Consider the following 14,875-nt stretch of genomic DNA (forward strand, 5'->3'; position numbering starts at 1 on the left):
TCTCCCGGATGTGGGGAAAACAGTAAAGGTGGACTCATCAGAGAACAATACATGTTTCACATTGTCCACAGCCCAAGATTTGCGCTCCTTGCACCATTGAAACCGACGTTTGGCATTGGCACGAGTGACCAAAGGTTTGGCTATAGCAGCCCGGCCGTGTATATTGACCCTGTGGAGCTCCCGACGAACAGTTCTGGTGGAAACAGGAGAGTTGAGGTGCACATTTAATTCTGCCGTGATTTGGGCAGCCGTGGTTTTATTTTTTTTGGATACAATCCGGGTTAGCACCCGAACATCCCTTTCAGACAGCTTCCTCTTGCGTCCACAGTTAATCCTGTTGGATGTGGTTTGTCCTTCTTGGTGGTATGCTGACATTACCCTGGCTCTTGATACATCACAAAGACTTGCTCTCTTGGTCACAGATGCACCAGCAAGACGTGCACCAACAATTTGTCCTCTTTTGAACTTTGGTATGCCACCCATAATGTTGTGTGCATTGCAATATTTTGAGCAAAACTGTGCTCTTACCCTGCTAATTGAACCTTCACACTCTGCTCTTACTGGTGCAATGTGCAATTAATGAAGATTGGCCACCAGACTGGTCCAATTTAGCCATGAAACCTCCCACACTAAAATGACAGGTGTTTCAGTTATTTTGTCCAACCCCTGTACATAATAATGTGAAAAGATTCAGCACTACAAATCTTTGGCCATGTGGGGGTGTTGTTGGTAATTGGCATTAAGAACTTGCAAGCATGTCAGGATGGCCGAGCGGTCTAAGGCGCTGCGTTCAGGTCGCAGTCTCCCCTGGAGGCGTGGGTTCGAATCCCACTTCTGACATCTCATGCTTTATGCAAGTTTACTTCTTTAGAGGACACAGCCATCAGGGAATACAGTTTGCATGATTGCTTGGTGTACATGGTCTATGACAATGCTGAGGTAGGTGGTACGTGTCAAAGTAACATCCGCGTGGATGCCAGGACCCTGGTTTCTGATTTCTAAAAATGTGAGAAATTTAAACGTATTTATTCTGATCATAAAGTATGTTTATTCAGCGTCTATTTACATTGTTACAGCAGTATTTTACAATTGAAATGTTCACATTATTTAAATGTATGTAAAGTACATTGTATACTAGCTGTTTACTTTTTTCCTAAGTAAAAACTGTCATTACCTCAACATGTCATTACCAACACATATCTTCTTGTGAGGGTAAAGACACTTAGTGATGGTAATAACAGGTTTTTAGTTTCACCATCACTATTTTATTAACTCTTTAATAATTAAAGCTAATTAGCCGCTCAGGTGGCGCAGCGGTAAAAAGAAACGCGCTGCAACCAGGGCTGGATTCTGAGAAGCGTCGTATCGAATCCAGCCTTGCTTTACCGGTTCGAAGCTGAGTGGCTATATGAGCAACGATTGGCCGGTTGCTCATGTGGGGGGTGGGACAAAGAACCGGATGTGGGTCTCTCTCTGTCAGAATGCGATTGAGTTCTCTGCCGGCTGATTGGAGGCGCTTGCACAGAGATGGGAGGGGGTGCCCTTAGGGTGTGTCTCTCCGCATGCAACGCTAGGTGGCGCCAAACTCGTCAATGTGTGGGTGGCAAAGATGCATCTGGCTGCTGCTCGTGTTTCGGAGGGGATACGGGTTAGCTTCAATCACCTCCGTCAGGGCAGGGTTCGGCATAGACAGAGACGATGCTAATTGAACAATTGGATGCGCTAAAAGGGGAGAAAAAGGGGTAAAAAAAAAAAAAAATTATAATTAAAGCTAAATAAGCATAATGGTTTTATTATACAAGGAAACATTAATTTTCACTGATTAGTCAACATGGCCCACAAGATATCAGCAGAGATCCAGTAAAATATCAGTAATTACATGAAAAAGAAAAGTTAAGCTTAAAGTAATATCACAACCTTCAAAATGGGAACAAAGACGCAAATGCACATGAGGTAGTAAAGTTACATATAATCACAACCCCCTTCCCCTAACCACCACCACCAGAAGTCCAACAAAATCAAAGAGAGAATGCACTTCATAAAAGACCTCACATTGTTCATCCTAAATGCTAAGATCAACATTTAAATAAAGTGAGTCTTAGATCGTTTAAAAGCAACGCATAATATAAACAAGAGTACGTGAGTTTAAACACGTTGCACCCTCACTTTATAATGCAGCATCAACGCTCTGTTAGTACATTATACAGTTTGGTGGGTTCTTTGAAAGGGGAATTAGCTCAAATGGTAGAATGCTTGCTTAGCACGTGAGAGGTAGCGGGATCGATGCCCACATTCTCCAGAAACATTATGATTATTTAAGGGTAACATGTAATATGAAACTTGTTGCGGCATTGCTTAATGAAACACAGCATCAAAAATTTGGTCAGGATTTAAGTGAGTCTTTAAGGCAACATAAAATACGTGGGTATTAATATGTAAAACTCAGTGCATTATTAGGCTGCACATAAATATAGATTTAAACTGGGCGTAAGGCAAGGCAAGGCAAGGCAAGTTTATTTGTATAGCACCTTTCATGCACAGTGGCAATTCAAAGTGCTTTACATAAGGAAAAATTAAAAGCATTAAAACATTCCTGAGATCTAGAACCTCAGAAAGACTTCTTGCAAACATTTAGTTACAATTAAGACAACATGAAATTCTAACAAGAGAGATAAAAATTAAGAACATGAAAAATTAAAAGAAAATATTGTAAAATATACCCTACAATTTGGGAAATACGAAATTAAAACAAGAGAGATAAGCAATTAAAACATGAAAACTAAAAGAAAATATAGTAAAATATACACTACAATTTAGAATGTACACTACTCTATAAAAAGAATTATTAAGAGCATGAAAAACTAAAAGAAATAGGGTAATAGCAAAAATTTCGAGCTCAATCATAGGCACAAGAAAAAAGAAAAGTTTTTAACCTGGATTTAAACATTTCTACATTTGCGGAACATCTAATATCTCCTGGCAGTCTGTTCCAGTTATATGCAGCCCAACAGCTAAATGCTGCTTCACCATGTTTAGTTTGGACTCTGAGCTCAACTAGCTGACCTGAGTCCATGGATCTAAGAGATCTACTAGGTTTATATTCTCTAAACATATCTGAGATGTATTCTGGGCCGAACCCATTCAGTGATTTATAGACCAGTAGCAGCACTTTAAATTCTATTCTGTAACTAACCGGAAGCCAGTGTAGAGATTTTAGAACTGGAGTGATGTGCTCAGTTCTCTTCGTCTTAGTTAAAACTCTAGCAGCAGCGTTCTGAATGAGCTGTAACTGTTTAATTGTCTTTTTGGGAAGTCCAGTTAAGTGACTATTACAATAGTCCACCCTACTGGAGATAAAAGCATGGATCAGCTTCTCTAGGTCTTGTTGGCACACTAGACCCTTGATTTTGGCTATATTTCTAAGATGGTAGAAGGCTGTTTTGGTGATGGTTTTAATATGGCTGGTGAATGTAAGATCTGAGTCTATTAGCACGCCAAGATTTCGGACTTGGTCTTTGGTTTTTAGAGCCCGGGAACTGAGGTGCTCACTGACACTAGACCTCTTTTCTTTGCTGCCAAACACCACAATCTCTGTTTTGTCCTTATTTAACTGTAAAAAATTCTGGCTCATCCAGTTATTGATGTCCTCCAGACACTGACACAGTGAATCTATTGGGCTGTAATCATCTGGTGAGAGAGCCAGATATATCTGTGTGTCATCTGCATAACTATGGTAATCAATGTTGTTAGCCTGTAGCATTTGGCCTAATGGCAGCATATAAAGATTGAACAGAAGAGGTCCGAGAACTGATCCCTGGGGGATTCCACATGTCATAGCCACCCTGTCAGATTCACAGCTGCCAATAGTGACGAAGTAACTCCGGTCTTCTAAATAAGACTTGAACCAATTAAGGACTGTTCCGGAAAGTCCAACACAGTTTTCCAACCTATCCAGCAATATTCTGTGATCTACAGTGTCAAAGGCAGCACTAAGATCCAGTAAAACCAGAACTGATATTTTACCCGAGTCAGTATTCAGCCGTAGATCATTTAACACTTTTATGAGAGCCGTTTCAGTGCTGTGGTGAGCTCGAAAGCCTGACTGAAATTTGTCAAAATAACCACTGGAATTCAAAAAACTGCTGACTTGATTGTAAACAACTTTCTCAATGATCTTAGCTATGAAAGGAAGATTTGAGATCGGCCTGTAGTTGTTTAACACAGACGCATCCAGAGTTCTCTTTTTTAGGAGTGGCTTAATGGCAGCTGTTTTCAGTGACTTTGGAAAAACGCCTGATGCTAGTGAGCCATTAACTATTTGTTGCAAATCAGTTTTTACAGAGTTAAAAATAGTTTTAAAAAATTCAGATGGCAGCATGTCGATGATTTAAGATGCTGAACTGTTTTCTCCAGAGTTTTTTGGTCTATTGTATTAAATTGTGACATAATAGTCATGTTATTTTTAGGTGTCTGTAGGGGCGGCATGGTAAACGTATGCACGTATGCGTACAACTAGTTGGTGTGGAGAACATGTAACACATACAGTGTGCAATTATTTCAAGCTTATCAAGTACATGATATTTCACTCAATGATATCTCACAAAGTACAAATTCTTCAACTTTCTAATTAAACCACGTAGTACGGGACATTACCGCTTACCTAATGCGGAAACAACTCGCCCGAACAGGGACTTGAACCCTGGACCCTCAGATTAAAAGTCTGATGCTCTACCAACTGAGCTATCCAGACTCTGCAAGTGGTTGTAACTTTAACAAATGTTGTCCTGTAGAACAGTTCCAGAAAGCACACCCAAAAAACCTTTAAGAAACACTTCTTAGTACTACATACATTAGTTGTATTCCACACAGATCAGCATGCGACATAGTTTTAATTTATAACTGTATTCATATTATGCCATCTAGTGATCGATTGAATAGCCTACAACCAGCACAAACAGGGTTTGAGTTATTAACACATAATCCAGTCAGTTAAAAACCCAACAAGAAGGCTGTACATAATACACTCATACCAGATAAAACACACCCTAACATGCTAGTGCCGTTGCAGTGCTAACAATGGTCTACCCAAAACACTTTATTAGGTCAGTTGGAGATCTCATATGGGGCTCCCTTTCGATTGATATATGATGTGGTGTCAACGTTACCCAAGCTAGTCAGGATGCGGTCTAAGGCGCTGCGTTCAGATCACAGTCTCTCATTGAGGCGTGGGTTTGAATCTCACTTCTGACAGCTCATGCTTTATACAAATTTACATCTTTAACCCTCTACCATACATAATAATGTGAAAAGATACAACAGTTCGTACAAAGCTTAGTCCACGTGGGGGTGTTGTGGGATTCACTCAAACTACCATCAGTAATATTCAAAATATAATTAATCCCTCCTAAGCCGGCAGTTAGGTAAATAACTAACTAACTAAAAAAAAGGGTACCCAAAATTACCGTTGCAGGCCTGATCCAACCTAATAGTCCCAATCAGCACAGATCACGAAGTATATTTGGTCGGTTGTGGTGGAGCTGTCCACGTTCTTTGTTTACATGGCTGGAACAGAAAAAATCCACCAGTCTTTTTCCTTTTGATCTTGGATGAAACAATCAGAGTTTATCCGATGCTTTTAATGCACTGTAATCGTCACAGTTGCTGAGGAAGCATACTGCCTTCAATGTCCATGCGTGAAACTCAAGAGACGAAGTTCACGGCTGATACAGCATAAACAATGTCACTAATCGACTGCAAGATGTTAATATAAGACTCACTGTCCGTTTGTCTTAACGCATCAAGAGAGATAAATCCTAAACAGGTGTTTTACCCGCTTCCATGACACTTGTTTCACATCACGCTATTTTCTCCACTTTTTTCTTCTTTTTCCACCCACTTTCTCCCGCTCTTTTCCCGACCTGTGACAGTTCATGCTGATTGGCTTAAAAATAAATCAAGGGATGGTTATACATACACTTTACTTTAAACAGCATAAAACAACCAGAACATTATTTACAGAACAAATAAGAACAACTTATTTACTAGTTATAAATTAACATAAACAAAATATTAGTAATCCCCAAATTTTAATTGGGCTACACAAACACACAATAACTTATAATTCTCCAATTTTGAAATGTCTCGGAGTTTTATCTAAAACAACATTTTTTTTTAAGTAGAGGTACGTGACTTTTTAATGGTTTTTTATCTGGTGAACTGTTTTGTAAAAGATGAACAGCTGAAACTCATGACATCCCCTTTAAAATGCAGCATCAACCCTTAAGTCCGTCTATCAGTGGTACAAAGACAGTTTTGATTGGGTTTAGTTCGTCCTAAAGGCTGCGATAAACGGAGTCTGTGATGGTTTAAAAGCAAGGCATAATACAGAAAAGAGTATGTGAGCTTAAACACGTTGCACCCTCACTTTATAATGCAGCATCAACGCTCTGATAGTACATTACAATTTACAAAAGGCTAAAGGGGGTTCATCGTAAGGGGAATTAGCTCGAATGGCGTTCGCTTAGCATGCGAGAGGTAGCTGGATCGATGCTCGCATTCTCCAATGCAGAAGCATTGCAAACTCTTAACCCTCTATGGTACCGTGTTGCCTCCAGGCAACATAGCCTATTTTAGCTTTTTTAAATAAAATTAGACACCCATTTAATTGATCATTGCTATCTCAGGGGAGGGGAACTCAAAGACTAACCAATGAAAATGCAAAAAAGTGGTCGCATGACCCACAGGAGTCAATTTTGCTTCATCTTTCAGCACATGTGAGCAAGACAGACAGCCCTGTATTCTCTCTAATAAAAAGTGCATTTTTCACACATTTTAATCCAGATAATCACCAACAAAAAATCTGACTCACCTTCACTGGTAAGTAAAGAAGTATTTTCAAAAACATTACATTACATACCATCAAATATATCATAGAAAATTACAAAAAACTGCATGTTGCCTTGAGGCAGCATTGTACCATAATAGAATACCATAATTGCATAAGGCCATACCAGGTCTAGAACTGTTTACATGTATGTGCCATGAATAAGATTTTGTAATGCATTTATAAAAATATGTAATTCAAATACTACATTTACACTTATTATGATTTAATACAGAAGATGAATCTGCAAGTTTTCTATGGCACTTAAAAAGGGTATAAAGAACAGGTGGTACTTCCAGTTGATGAGAGTGAGGATGAGATGTTATATAGTGATGAGGAAGATGAGGTCATAGTGACAATCCGGCAGGGAGAGAGTGAGAGTGAGGATGGAGATGAGGATAGAAATGAGGATGAAGATGATGCAAAAACCCAGGTTGTTCAGGCATTGTAAAAGTGCAGTGCTCAAAATGTGCTACTTACCTGTGTTTTTCTATTGAGAGGAATTGCTTCCTCAACTTTTGTAAGCAGTGAGGGCCATTAGTGATACAGGAGATGTTGTGTATGTACATGCAGGTCCGTGTGTGTGTATGTGCATTCTTGTAAGGATGAGGTGTATATTAGGATGAGGTTATTGTGGTTTTTAATGTTTTACCATGAAAAAAACATCTGATTGTAATGTTTTGATACAATAATTTGATGATATGATGATTTGGTTATATTTGTGTTCCACGATGGTACAATGTTGCCTAAGAGCAACAGATGGATGTGAAATGTGACGTTTTATTAAATACGAAATGTGTAATACATTGAAAACTAGATAAATATGTTTGTTCAAGTGTTTGGTAAAAGAAATTGATGTTTTCAATAAATCTATTTCTTTTTTCTGCATGAAAATATAAAATATTTTAATTTGTCCATTATGGTATGGCAACAAACTTTTAATAACTAAATACATTTAAAAATAATTAAAATGTTTTTTGATATTGTTATAGTGACCAATTTTAAGAAGGAAAAACATCACAAATATTTTTTTCCTCATTGGTATCATAATGCGTACCATAGAGGGTTAAGTACATTCTCCCGTGATTCATTAGCTTTTAACTATTCATGCAAACGAATGACTTTTTATATTTCTATATTGCTCATTGTAGTACTTGTGTCTGCATGGACTTGAACATCACATGACTAAACATTAGGTAGAACTATAGAGACTTATTTACTGTCTTGCCCAAAAACAAATTGGCATAAAGTATTCGACGAGTACAACACACTGAACAATAAAATATAGATGACATACTATAGGCCAGTGAGGTGGCTGCTGCTTCTGGGTGTGTAGTTTCTAAATGATCAAGTCAGCACAGGCACAAGCACTACAAGTATTTATAATAAAGATCCTTTTATGTTCAATATTGTGTATATACTGTATCCTTTCCCTACGCCCAGAAATTCCCCGTGAAAAAATGACCCACCACGACCCCGTCCAAGATAAAATGTTTGATGAAAACAAAATAAAATAAAAGAATATGCTGCACTTACACGCACCTGAGATTAATCTACTTTTGGTTTAAACTAGACTGTGCTGGTGTTATGTTGGGTTAGTCTGTAACTGAGCAACAGTGTATGCTACAATGACAACTATAACAATGGTTATCACTGCACACTAAGCTATTCAGTTTTTTGTGATTGTCGTTTTCAGATAATACTGAATCAGTCATCAATAAGAGGTCAGTCAGGACACAGAAAGAACTCATTATGTAAGCGCCAAAATAGTGCAGGATTTACCAACTGTTTAGTGCAGTGCAATAACAAAACGGCTTTGTAAGGCAAGAACTGAACAAAAAAAAAAAGCATGTAATTCGACATAAAATATGTACAAATTCTTTAACTTTCTAAACAAACCATGTAGTACGGGACAATGCTGCATACCCAACACAGTAAGAAACAACTCGCCCGAACAGGGACTTGAACCCTGGACCCTCAGATTAAAAGTCTGATGCTCTACCGACTGAGCTATCCGGGCTGTAAGGATCTGGGCTGTCTCTCTTGAAGGCGAATATATAAAGTTTTAGGTGAAGGCTGTTGCTGTTTACACACAAAGAAAAACATCTCTGGAGGAGAATTTTGCACGATGGTTTTCCAGTCATTAAAATGTTATGTGCATTTATATGTGGCAAGAGAAAAAAAATCCATAAAAATCAAATTGAGTTAGCAAAGAACCTTGAATTCTACTAAAGGGTTCTTCAAGTAGCAACAGTTCTACCAAGAACACAAAAAGAATTCTTAAGAAACACTTCTTAGTGCTACATACATCAGTTGTATTCTAGAGGTCAGCATGCGATGAAACTGTGATAGAAACAGACATCGTTTTACTTTATACAACAGTTAGTTCCGACCTTACAATCTGATTGGTTGAGAAGCGTTCTAACCGTGCTGATATTCGTGATAACAGCACAGCCTTTTCACACCACAACTGTATTACTCCGCTGATGCGTTGCCAGTAACGACAAGCTTCATGCACACAAACGCGCACGCAGGCGACACAGACCTTTTTCCCGATCGTAGTGTTAAACTTTATATTCGTTGTGGAACTACTTTTTGGCGGAAGGTATTGTCAATATTAAAGCATATTTATTATGAAATTCAGGGCTTCTTTGATTTATTTTCTTTCTTTATTTTGTAAAAACTGTTGTATAAAAGCAATAGAACACTTGAGGTCATGTGTTATCGCGAATATTCGCGATAACACACTCCCTCTCGTGTTCTATTGCTTGATTCTAACGCAATATTAACTGTATTCATATTATTCCATCTAATGGACGATTGAATAGCCTACAACAAGCACAAACAGGGTTTGAGTTCTTAATAAATAATCCAGTCAGTTAAAAACTCAACAAGAAGGCTGTACCTAATACACTCATACCAGAGAAAACACACCCTAACATGCTAGTGCCGTTACAGTGCTAACAATGGTCCACCCAAAAACATTATTTGGTCAGTTGGAGATCTCATATGGGGCTCCCTTTCTATTGATATATGATTTACAACCTAGTGACAAAGTGTACAGTGCAGCAAATGGGTTACAATCAGTAAATTTACCATACATAATAATGTGAAAAGATTAAGCAGTTCGTACAAATGGTGGTGTCGATGGTACCCAAGCTAGTCAGGATGAGGTCTAAAACGCTAAGTTCAGGTCACAGTGTCCCATGAGGCGTGGGTTTGAATCCCACTTCTGACTGCTAGTGCTTTATACAAATTTATGTCTTTAACCCTCTAACATACATAACAATGTGAAAAGATTCAGCACTTTGTACAAATCTTTGGCCATGTGGGGGTGTTGTTGGTAATTGGCATAAGGACCTCGCAAGCATGTCAGGATGGCCGAGCGGTCTAAGGCGCTGCGTTCAGGTCACAGTCTCCCCTGGAGGCGTGGGTTCGTATCCCACTTCTGACACCTCAAGCTTTATACAAAGTTACTTCTTTAGAGTCAACAGCCATCAGGGAATACAGTTTGCATGAAAGGGTGTACATGGTCTGCAACAATGCTGAGGTAGGTGGTACGTGTCAAAGTAACATCCACATGGATGCCAGGACCTTGGTTTTTGATCTCTAAAAATGTGAGAAATTTAAACATGTATTCATCCTGATCATAAAGTATGTTTATTCAGCGTCTATTTACATTGTTACAGCAGTATTTTACAATTGAAATGTTCACATTATTTAAATGTATGTAAAGTACATTGTATACTAGCTGTTTACTTTTTTCCCTAAGTAAAAACTGTCATTACCTCAACATGTCATTACCAACACATATCTTCTTGTGATGGTAAAGACACTTACTGATGGTAATAACAGGTTTTTAGCTTCACCATCACTATCTTATTAACTCTTTAATAATTAAAGCTAATTAAAGCTAAATAAGCATAATGGTTTTATTATACAAGGAAACATTAATTTTCACTGATTAGTCAATATGGCCCACAAGATATCAGCAGAGATCCAGTAAAATATCAGTAATTACATGAAAAAGAAAAGTTAAGCTTAAAGTAATATCACAACCTTCAAAATGGGAACAAGGGAGCATCGTAAGGGGAATTAGCTCAAATGGTAGAGCGCTCGCTTAGCATGTGAGAGGTAGCGGGATCGATGCCCGCATTCTCCAGTGCAGATACATTATGATTATTTAAGGGTATCATGTAATATGAAACTCGTTGCGGCATCGCTTAATGAAACGCAGCATCAAAAATTATGATCAGGATTTAAGTGAGTCTTTAAGGCAACAAAAAATATGTGGGTATTAATATCTAAAACTCAGTGCATTATTAGGCTACACATAAATATAGATTTAAACTGTCCTCTATTTACTACAGTCTGTTTGAAACAACTAGTTGGTGTGGAGAACATGTTACACACACAGAGCGCTATTATTTCAAGCTTATCAAGTACATGATATTTCACTTAATAACATCTCACAAAGTACAAATTCTTCAACTTTCTAATTAAACCATGTTGTACGGGACATTTCCGCTTACCTAATGCAGTAATAAACCACTCGCACAAAGAGGGACTTGAACCCTGGACCCTCAGATTAAAAGTCTGACGCTCTACCGACTGAGCTACCCGGGCTCTGCAAGTTGCTTTAACCCTCACAAGGATGTGACTTGAATTACAAACTTTAACATACGTTGTCCTGTAGAACAGTTCCAGCAAGAACACACAAAAAACCCTTAAGAAACACTTCTTAGTACTACATACATTAGTTGTATTCCACACAGGTCAGCATGCGACATCGTTTTACTTTCTAACTGTATTCATATTATGCCATCTATATTACGGTGGCCCGCTGAGTTAAAACACAATAACATTTACAAAACAAACAAAAGCTGACAACACAACAACAATAAGGACAAACGCGAATATATTAAGAGACAACACAAATTCTTTAAGGTGGAACGCAATTACATTAAGGGAGAACACAACGAAATTAAGGAAACACGAATACACACTACACTACATCTAGTGGTCGATTGAATAGCCTACAACCAGCACAAACAGGGTTTGAGTTATTAACACATAATCCAGTCAGTTAAAAACCCAACAAGAACGATGTACCTAATACACTCATACCAGAGACAACACACCCTAACATGCTAGTGCCGTACAGTGCTAACAATGGTCCACCCAAAAACATTATTTGGTCAGTTGGAGATCTCATATGGGGCTCCCTTTCGATTGATATATGATTTACAACCTAGTGACAAAGTGTACAGTGCAGCAAATGGGTTACAGTCAGTAAATTTACCATACATAATAATGTGAAAAGATTAAGCAGTTCGTACAAATGGTGGTGTCGATGGTACCCAAGCTAGTCAGGATGAGGTCTAAAACGCTAAGTTCAGGTCACAGTGTCCCATGAGGCGTGGGTTTGAATCCCACTTCTGACTGCTAGTGCTTCATACAAATTTATGTCTTTAATCCTCTAACATACATAATAATGTGAAAAGATTCAGCACTTTGTACAAATCTTTGGCCATGTGGGGGTGTTGTTGGTAATTGGCATTAGGACCTTGCAAGCATGTCAGGATGGCCGAGCGGTCTAAGGCGCTGCGTTCAGGTCGCAGTCTCCCCTGGAGGCGTGGGTTCGAATCCCACTTCTGACATCTCATGCTTTATGCAAGTTTACTTCTTCAGAGGACACAGCCATCAGGGAATACAGTTTGCATGAACTGGGTGTACATGGTCTGCAACAATGCTGAGGTAGGTGGTACTTGTCAAAGTAACATCCACATGGATGCCAGGACCCAGGCTTTTGATCTCTAAAAATGTGAGAAATTTAAACATGTATTCATCCTGATCATAAAGTATGTTTATTCAGCGTCTATTTACATTGTTACAGCAGTATTTTACAATTGAAATGTTCACATTATTAAAATTTATGTAAAGTACATTGTATACTAGCTGTTTACTTTTTTCCTAAGTAAAAACTGTCATTACCTCAACATGTCATTACCAACACATATCTTGTTGTGATGGTAAAAACACTTAGTGATGGTAATTACAGGTTTTTAGTTTCACCATCACTATCTTATTAACTATTTAATAATTAAAGCTAATTAAAGCTAAATAAGCATAATGGTTTTATTATACAAGGAAACATTAATTTTCACTGATTAGTCAATATGGCCCACAAGATATCAGCAGAGATCCAGTAAAATATCAGTAATTACATGAAAAAGAAAAGGTAAGTTTAAAGTAATATCACAACCTTCAAAATGGGAACAAGGGAGCATCGTAAGGGGAATTAGCTCAAATGGTAGAGCGCTCGCTTAGCATGTGAGAGGTAGCGGGATCGATGCCCGCATTCTCCAGTGCAGATACATTATGATTATTTAAGGGTATCATGTAATATGAAACTCGTTGCGGCATCGCTTAATCGCAGCTTCAAAAATTAGGTCAGGATTTAAGTGAGTCATTAAGGCAACAAAAAATATGTGGGTATTAATATCTCAAACTCAGCGCATTATTAGGCTGCACATAAATTTACATTTTCAGCAAACACTTTTATCCAAAGCAACTTACACAATGAGCAATTGAGGGTTAAGGGCCTTGCTCAGGGACCCAACAGTAGCAACTTGGTGGTGGGGCTTGAACCGGCAACCTTCTGTTTACTAGTCCAGTACCTTAACCACTGAACTCGATCCCGCTACCTCTCGCATGCGAAGTGAGCGCTCTACCAATTGAGCTAATTCCCCGTATAAAGAACTCGCCTTTACCCTTTGTAAATTGTAATGTACTAACAGATCATTGATGCTGCATTATAAAGTGGGGGTTCAACGTGTTTAAGCTCACGTACTCACGTTTATCGCAGCCTTTAGGACGAACTGAACCAAATCGTAACTTTGTACCACTGACAGACTGACTTAAGGGTTGATGCTGCATTATGTAGGGGCCAAAATAGTGCAGGATATACCAACTATTTAGTGCAGTCAAATGGTAGAGCGCTCGCTTTGCATGCGAGAGGTAGCGGGATCGATGCCCACATTCTCCAGTGCAGATACCTTATGATTATTTAAGGGTATCAAGTAACGTGAAACTCGTTGCGGCATCGCTTAATGAAACGCAGCATCAAAAATTAGATCAGGATTTAAGCGAGTCTTTAAGGCAACAAAAAATATGTGGGTATTAATATCTAAAACTCAGCGCATTATTAGGCTACACATAAATATAGATTTAAACTGTCCTCTATTTACTACAGTCTGTTAGAAACAACTAGTTGGTGTGGAGAACATGTTACACACACAGAGTGCTATTATTTCAAGCTTATCAAGTACATGATATTTCACTTAATAACATCTCACAAAGTACAAATTCTTCAACTTTGTAAATACAGCATGTAGTACAGGACATTACCGCTTACCTAATGCAGTAATAAACAACTTTAAGATTAAAAGTCTGATGCTCTACCGACTGAGCTATCCAGGCTCTGCAAGCTGCTTTAATCCTCACAAGGATGTGACTTGAATTACAAACTTTAACATATGTTGTCCTGTAGAACAGTTCCAGCAAGAACACCAAAAAAACCCTTAAGAAACACTTCTTAGTACTACATACATTAGTTGTATTCCACACAGGTCAGCATGCGACATCGTTTTACTTTCTAACTGTATTCATATTATGCCATCTAGTGATCGATTGAATAGCCTTACAACCAGCACAAACAGGGTTTGAGTTCTTAACACATAATCCAGTCAGTTAAAAACTCAACAAGAAGGCTGTACCTAATACACTCATACCAGAGAAAACACACCCTAACATGCTAGTGGCGTTACAGTGCTAATAATGGTTCACAAATGGTCCAAAATCATTATTTGGTCAGTTGGAGTGCTCATATGGGGCTCCCTTTCTATTGATATATGGTGTGGTGTCAACGGTACCCAAGCTAGTCAGGATGCGGTCTAAGGTGTTGCGTTCATGTCACAGTCTCCCCTGGAG

General features: G+C 38.5%; 4 non-coding genes across 4 annotated transcripts; 2 read left to right on the forward strand and 2 right to left on the reverse strand.

Moving 5' to 3' along the window:
* The first annotated feature begins 757 nt into the window (after positions 1 to 757).
* trnal-cag (transfer RNA leucine (anticodon CAG)) lies at positions 758 to 840 on the forward strand. Its single transcript has one exon. It is a non-coding gene; the product is annotated as a tRNA-Leu (tRNA).
* A 3,837-nt stretch (positions 841 to 4,677) lies between these two features.
* trnak-uuu (transfer RNA lysine (anticodon UUU)) lies at positions 4,678 to 4,750 on the reverse strand. The gene has a single exon. It is a non-coding gene; the product is annotated as a tRNA-Lys (tRNA).
* Positions 4,751 to 8,830: 4,080 nt separating this feature from the next.
* On the reverse strand, positions 8,831 to 8,903 carry trnak-uuu (transfer RNA lysine (anticodon UUU)). Its single transcript has one exon. It is a non-coding gene; the product is annotated as a tRNA-Lys (tRNA).
* A 3,557-nt stretch (positions 8,904 to 12,460) lies between these two features.
* On the forward strand, positions 12,461 to 12,543 carry trnal-cag (transfer RNA leucine (anticodon CAG)). Its single transcript has one exon. It is a non-coding gene; the product is annotated as a tRNA-Leu (tRNA).
* Positions 12,544 to 14,875: the final 2,332 nt, after the last annotated feature.

Source organism: Trichomycterus rosablanca, chromosome 10 (genome assembly GCF_030014385.1).
Source record: "Trichomycterus rosablanca isolate fTriRos1 chromosome 10, fTriRos1.hap1, whole genome shotgun sequence".
Classification (NCBI taxonomy): domain Eukaryota; kingdom Metazoa; phylum Chordata; class Actinopteri; order Siluriformes; family Trichomycteridae; genus Trichomycterus; species Trichomycterus rosablanca.